Source organism: Aplysia californica, unplaced genomic scaffold (assembly GCF_000002075.1).
Source record: "Aplysia californica isolate F4 #8 unplaced genomic scaffold, AplCal3.0 scaffold00270, whole genome shotgun sequence".
NCBI lineage: Eukaryota > Metazoa > Mollusca > Gastropoda > Aplysiida > Aplysiidae > Aplysia > Aplysia californica.
Genome location: NW_004797540.1, coordinates 424,453 through 431,846, shown reverse-complemented (window position 1 = coordinate 431,846; position 7,394 = coordinate 424,453).

Below are 7,394 nucleotides of genomic sequence, written 5' to 3'. Positions count from 1 at the left end.
GGGAGGGCAGTTTTTCCTTGCGGGCGAATTACTTTGCGCCTCGGAAATCTTGACGCTATACCAGGAGCTCTTGCTGTCCCCATATAAATTCGCGCCCGCAACCCGCCCGCAACCCGCCCGCAACTTTTACCCTCAGCGAAACTTTTACCCTCAGCGAAACTTTTGCGCAACTTTTGCCTTTGTCGTGAGTTCGCGAATTTTAGCCAATTTTCCGCAAAACTTGGTAAAATAATAATACTATTTTGTTAATAACCGAAACTTTTTTCCACGACTAAAAGTGACGAGGCCAGGAGGTGGATGAGGGGGGGGGGGAGCAATTCGTACCAGAAATATCACTGGGTCGGGTCACATTTGATAAGAATAGCATTTTGCAGCGGTGAGCAAAGATTCAGGCACGACCATACACCACGCAGGTCAAGAGATTACGGTGTTCGCCTCGAAGGTAGAAAATACTGGGGGATGAGCTAAAAAATATTACATGTGAGCTAGAAAATACTGGGAATGAGCTAAAAAATAACAGAGGTGAGCTAGAAAATACTGAAGATAAGGTAGAAATATTAGGGTTTAGGGAATGAACTAGAAAATATTAAGAATGATCTAAAACTACTGGGTTTCAGCTAAAACATATTACGGATGAGCTAGAAAATATTGGGAATGAGTTTTTAAAAAACAATAGAGGTGAGCTAGAAAATACTAGAGATAAGCTAAAAATATTATGGATGAGCTAAAAAATATGGATGAGCTAAAAAATATTAGGGAATGAGATAGAAAATATTAAGGATAATCTAAAAAATACTATGGATGAGCTAAAGAATACCGAGGATGAGCTAGAAAATACTGGGGATGAGCTAGAAAATATTATGGATGAGCTAAAAAAAAAATACTGCGGACGAGCTAAAAAATATTCGGGATAAGCTAGAAAATACTGGGGATGAGCTTGAAAATATTACGGATGAGCTTTGAAATATTGGGGATGAGTTAGAAAATACTGGGGAATATTTGGGATGAGTTACAAAATACTGGGGAAGGAGCAGGGAAATAGTGGAGAATATTCAGAAAGAGTTAGAAAATACTGGGGAAGGAGCAGCAGAATGGGTTAGAAAATACTGGGTGGGGAGGGGGGTGGGGGGGCACTGAGGATGAGCTAGACAACATTAAAGAGGAGCTAGAAATAAATATGGATGAGTTTTAAAATATAATAGGGATGAGTTCGAAAATAACAGGAATGAGCTGAAAAATAGTGGGGAATATTTGGGACGAGTTAACAAATAATATTAGAGATGAGTTGGAAAATATAAGGGATGAGCTAGAAAATAAAAATAGGAATGGGGTAGAAAATATAAAGAATATGCTAGAAATAAAACTAGGGATAAGCTATACAATAATACAGAAAAGGTAGAAAATATTAGGGATGAATTATTATAGAAGATACTGTGGAACAATGGGGATGAGCTAGAAAATACTGGGGATGAGCTGACAATATTAGGGTTTAGCTAGGAAATACTGGGGATGAGCTAGAAAATACTGGGGATGGAGCTAGAAAATATTAGGGTTGAGCTAGAAACTACTGGGCATGAGCTAGAAAATACTGGGGATGAGTAAGGAAATATATGGAATGAGCTAGAAACTACTGGAGGTGAGGTGAAAAATATTAAGGAGGAACTAGAAATTATTGGGGAATAGTTGGAAAATATTAGGGATGAAATAGAAAATACTAGAGATAGGCTAGGAAATATGGTGGGTGTGATTAAAATAATATTGGGGATGAGCTTGGAAATATTAAAATTCAAGAAATATTGGGGATGATATAAAAACTGCTGTGGATGAGATACAAAAGTCTTTGAAATATTGCTGACTCATCCCCACTATTTTCTACATCATCCCCATTATTCTGTACATCATCCCCACTATTTTCTACATCATCCCCACTATTTTCTACATCCTCCCCACTATTTTCTACATCATCCCCACTATTTTCTACATCATCCCCACTATTTTCTACATCCTCCCCACTATTTTCTACATCATCCCCACTATTTTCTACATCATCCCCAGCATTTTATAGCTCAATCTTAATATATTCCAGCTCCTCCGTAATACTTTCTCGCTCGTGTCTAGTATTTTTTTAGCTCATCCCTAATGTTTTCAAGCTGATCCCCGGTATTTTTTAGGTCATCCCTAATATTTTCCAACTCATTCCCAGTTTTTTCTAGCTCATCCATAACATATTTTAGCTCATCCCCGGTATTTTTCACTTCGTCCCTAATATTTTCTAGCACATCCATAATATTTTCTAGCTCATCCTCAGTAGTTTCTATCTCATCCCCAACAGCTTTTAGCTCATCAGCAATATTTCAAAGACTATTGTATCTCATTAAAAACATTTTTTTATCTTATCCCCAATATTTTAGATCCTTAATATTTCCAATTTCATTCCCAATATATTTTCATCACATCCACAATATTTTCTAGCTCATCACCAGTATTTTGTAGCTGATTCCTAATATTTTCTAGTTTATGCCTAATACTTTCTAGTTCCACTTAATATTTTTACAACATCCCCAGTATTTTCTATCTCATCCACAGTACTTTCTAGTTCATCTCTACTATTTTCTTAGCTCATCCCTTATATTTTCTAATTCATCATTGGTATTTTCTAACTCATCCACATTGTTCCACAGTACATACTAAATAATCCCTAATATTTTCTACCTCATCCCTTTTATTTTATAACTCATCATTGGTATTTTCTAGCATATACCTTATATTTTCTAACTCATCCCTAATATTTTCTAACACATCTTCAGTATTTTTTAGCTCATCCCCAGCATTTTCTAGCTCCTCACCTATATTTTCGAGCTCATCCCTAATATTTTCCAACTCACCCCTAATATATCCAAGCTCTTCCCAAATATTCCCCACTATTTTCTAGCTCATTCCTATTATTTCTGACTCATCCCTAATATTTTTTAACTCATCCTTTTTTTATTTTTTAGCTCATCCCTGATAATTTATAGCTCATTCCCGGTATTTTCTAGCTCATCCTCAGTGTTCCCCTGTATATTCTAGCTCATCCCCAATATCTACACAATATTTTCAAGCTCGAACCTAATAGCTCAACTCTAATTTTTTTTTTTTGATTATCCCCAGTATTTTTTAAAATCTCAAACCTAATATTTTTTAATCATCCCCAGCATTTACTAACTCCTCCATACTTTTTTCTAGTTCATCCCAAGTATTTTCTAGCTCATCCACAGTATTTTATAGCTCAACCTTAATAAAACTCCAGCTCTTTTGCACTGTTTTCTAGCTCATGCCCAGTATTTTTTAGCTTATCCCTAATGTTTTCAAGCTGATCCCCGGTATTTTCTAGCTCATCCCTAATGTTTTCTAGCTCATTCACAGTTTTTTCTAGCTCATCCGTAACATTTTTAGCCTATCCCCAGTACTTTTTACTTCATCCTTTATATTTTCTAGCTCATTCATAATATTTTCTAGCTCATCCTCAATGTTTTCTATTTCATCCCCAATATTTTTTAGCTCATCAGCAATATATATGCCACAGACTTCTGTAGCCCAGTAACAACATTTTTATATAATCCCCAATATTTTTATATCCTTAATAATTTCAAGTTCATCCCCAATATATTTTATAATATCCACAATATTTTCTAGCCCGTCCCCAGCATTTTGTAGCACATTCCTTATATTTTCTAGCTCATCATTGTTAACAGTTTTCTAGTTCCTCCTTAATATGTTTTACCTCATCCCCAGCATTTTCTAGGTCATCCCTTATATTTCCTAGCTCACCCCCAGTATTTTGCAGCTCAACCCTAGCATTTTCTAGCTGAATTCCAGTATTTTCTAGCTCCTCTGTTATAATTTCTAACTTATCCCAGGTATTTTCTAGCTCCAGTATTTTCTAGCTCAATCGCCAGTATTTTCTAGCTAATCCCCAGTATTTTGCAGCTCAACCTGATTATTTTTTAGCTCATTTCCAGTGTTTTCTAGCTCCGCCGTTATATTTTGTAGCCCATCCTCAGTATTTTTCAGCTCCATCCCCAGTATTTTCAAGCTCATCATCAGTATTTTCTAGCTCATCCCCAGTATTATCCAGCGCCATCCCCGGTATTTTCTAGCTCAACCCTAATACTGTGAAGCTCATCCCCAGTGTTTTGTAGCTCATCCCTAATATTTTTGTGCTCATCTCTTATACTTTCTAACTCATCCCCAGTATTTTCTAGCTCATGTCCATTGTTCCACAGTACCTTTTAATTCATCCCCAATATTTTCTACCTTATCCCTATTATTATATAATTCATCCCTAGTATTTCATAGCATATACCTTATATTTACTCCCTGATCCCTAATATTTTCTAGCTCATCCCCAGTATTTTTTTTTAGCTCATCCCTAATATTTGCTATCAGATCCCTTATATTTTCTAACACATCCACAGTATTTTCTAGCTCATCCCCAGTATTTTCTAGGTCATCCTTTAATTTCTAAAAATCATTCCTAATATTTTCAAGATCCTCCCAAATATTCCACACTATTTTCTAGCTCATTCCTATTATTTTCTAACTCGTACCTAATATCTTTCATCTCATCCGTTTTTATTTCTGGCTCGTCCCTAATTATTACTAGCTCATCCTCAGTGTTCCCCTGTATTTTCTAGCTATTAGCTATTATTTTTAATCTTATCCGCAATATTTTCTAGCTCAAACCTAATATTTTTGAGCTCATCCCCTGTATTTTCAAAACTATCTCCAGTATTTTCTAACTCATCCCAAGTATTTTTCTAGACAACCCCTAATATTCTTTAGATCATTCCCAGTATTTTTAACTCCTCCCCAATATTTTTTGCTTATCCCCAATATTTTCTATCTCAAGCCTAATATTTTTTAGATAATCCCCACTATTTTTTAGCTCATCCCCAGCATTTTCTAACTTCTCCCCAGTATTTTCTACTTCATCCCCAATATTTTCTAATACATCCCCAATATTTTCTAGCTCATACCCAGTATTTTATACCTCAACCTTAATATTTTCCAGCTCATTCGTAATATTTCCTAGCTCATGCCCAGTATTTTTTTTAGATCATCCCTAATGTTTTCAAGCTGATCCCGGTTTTTTCTAGCTCATTCCCAATTATTTCTAGCTCATCCGTAACATATTTTAGTTAATCCCCAGTATTTGTCACTTCATCCCTAACATTTTTAGCTCAACCATAATATTTTCTAGCTCATCCACAGTCGTTTCTATCTCATCCCCAATAATTTTTAGCTCATCAGCAATATTTCAAAGACTTTTGTAGCTCAACCACAACATTTTTTATCTTATCCCCAATATTTTTAGATCCTTAATATTTCCAATTTCATCCCCAATATATTTTCAGTACATCCACAATATTTTCTATCTCATCCCCAGTATTTTCTAGCTAATCTGTAATATTTTCTTATATTTTCTACCACATCCCTAATATTTTCTAGCTCATCCCTTTTATTTTCTAACACATCTGCAGTATTTTTTTAGCTCATCCCCAGTATTTTCTAGCTCATCCCCTATATTTTTTTAGCTCACCCCTTATATTTCCAAGCTCTCCCCAAATATTCCCCACTATTTTCTAGCTCATTCCTATTATTTTCTGACTCATTCCCAATATTTTCTTAGCTCATTCCCAATATTTTCTAGCTCAAACCTAATATTTTCTTGTTCATCCAAAGTATTTTCTAGCTCATCTCCAGTATTTTTTAGCTAAATCGTAATATTTTTTAGATCATTCCCAGTATTTTTACCTTGTCCCCAATATTTTCTATCTCAAGCCTAATATTTTTTAGATAATCCCCACTATTTTTTTAGCCTAACCCCAGCCTTTTTTAACTTCTCCCCACTATTTTCTAGTACATCCCCAATATTTTCTAGCTTATCCCCAGTATTTTATACCTTAATCTTTATATTTTCCAGCTCATTCGAAATATTTCATAGCTCATGCCCAGTATTTTTTTTTAGCTCATCCCTAATGTTTTCAAGCTGATCCCGGTGTTTTCTATATCATTCCCAGTTATCTCGAGCTCATCCATAACATAACATATTTTAGCTAATCCCCAGTATTCTTTACTTCATCCTAACATTTTTTAACTCAACCATAATATTTTCTAGCTCATCCTTAGTAGTTTCTATCTCGTCCCCGAAAACTTTTAGCTCTTCAGCAATGTTTCAAAGACTTTTGCATCTCACCCACAATATTTGTTATCTTATACCCAATATTTTTAGATCCTTAATATTTCCAAGCTCGTCCCCAATATTTTTTTTTTATCACCATATTTTCCAGCCCACCCCCAGTATTTTGTAGCTCATTCCTAATGTTTTCTAGTTCATCTCTAATAATTTCTAGTTCCTCTTTAATATTTTTGACCTCATCCTCAGTATTTTCTAGCTCATCCCTTATATTTTCTAGCTCATCATGGGTATTTTCTAGCTCATCCCTTATATTTTCTAGCTCACCCCCAGTATTTTGTAGCTCAACCCTAATCTTCTCTAGCTTTTCTCCAATATTTTCTAGCTCCTTCCTTAAATTTTCTAGCTCAACCTATTTTCTATTGTCAACTTCATCCCCAGTATTTTTTAGCTAATCCCTAATATTTTTTTTAGTTCACCCCTTATACTGTCTAACTCATCCCCAGTTTTTTTTTGGTGATTCATCCCTATTATTTTCTACCCTATCCCTATTATAACTAATCCCTAGTATTTTTTAGTATGTACCTTATATTTTCTACCTGATCCCTAATATTTTCTAGCTCATACCCAGTATTTTCTAGCACATCCCATTTATTTTCTACATCATCCCTATTATTATTTAACACATCTGCAGTATGTTCTAGCTCATCCCCAGTATTTTCTAGTTCATCCCTTTTATTTTCAAGCTCATCCGAAATATTCCCCACTATGTTTAGCTAATTCCTATTATTTTCTAACCCATCCTTAATATGTTTTAGCTCATCGTTATTTATTTCTAGCTCATCCACACTAATAATTTCTAGCTCACCCTCATTGTTCCCTTGTATTTTCTAGCTCATCCCCAATATTTTGTAGATCCATCCCCAGGAATTTCTAGTTACAGAGGAACACTGAGGATGAGCTAGAAAATACTGGGGATGAGCTAGAAATTATTAGGGGTGAGCTAGAAATAAATAGGGATGAGCTAAAAAAAAATTAAGGATGAGTTACAAAATAATAGGAATGAGCTAGAAAATAGTGGGGAATATTTGAGATTGGCTAGAAAATATCAGGGATGAGCTAGAAAATATTACAGATGAGCTAAAAATACTGGGGATGAGCTAGAAAATATTATGGATGAGGTAGAAAATATTGGGGGTGAGATAGCAAATATATG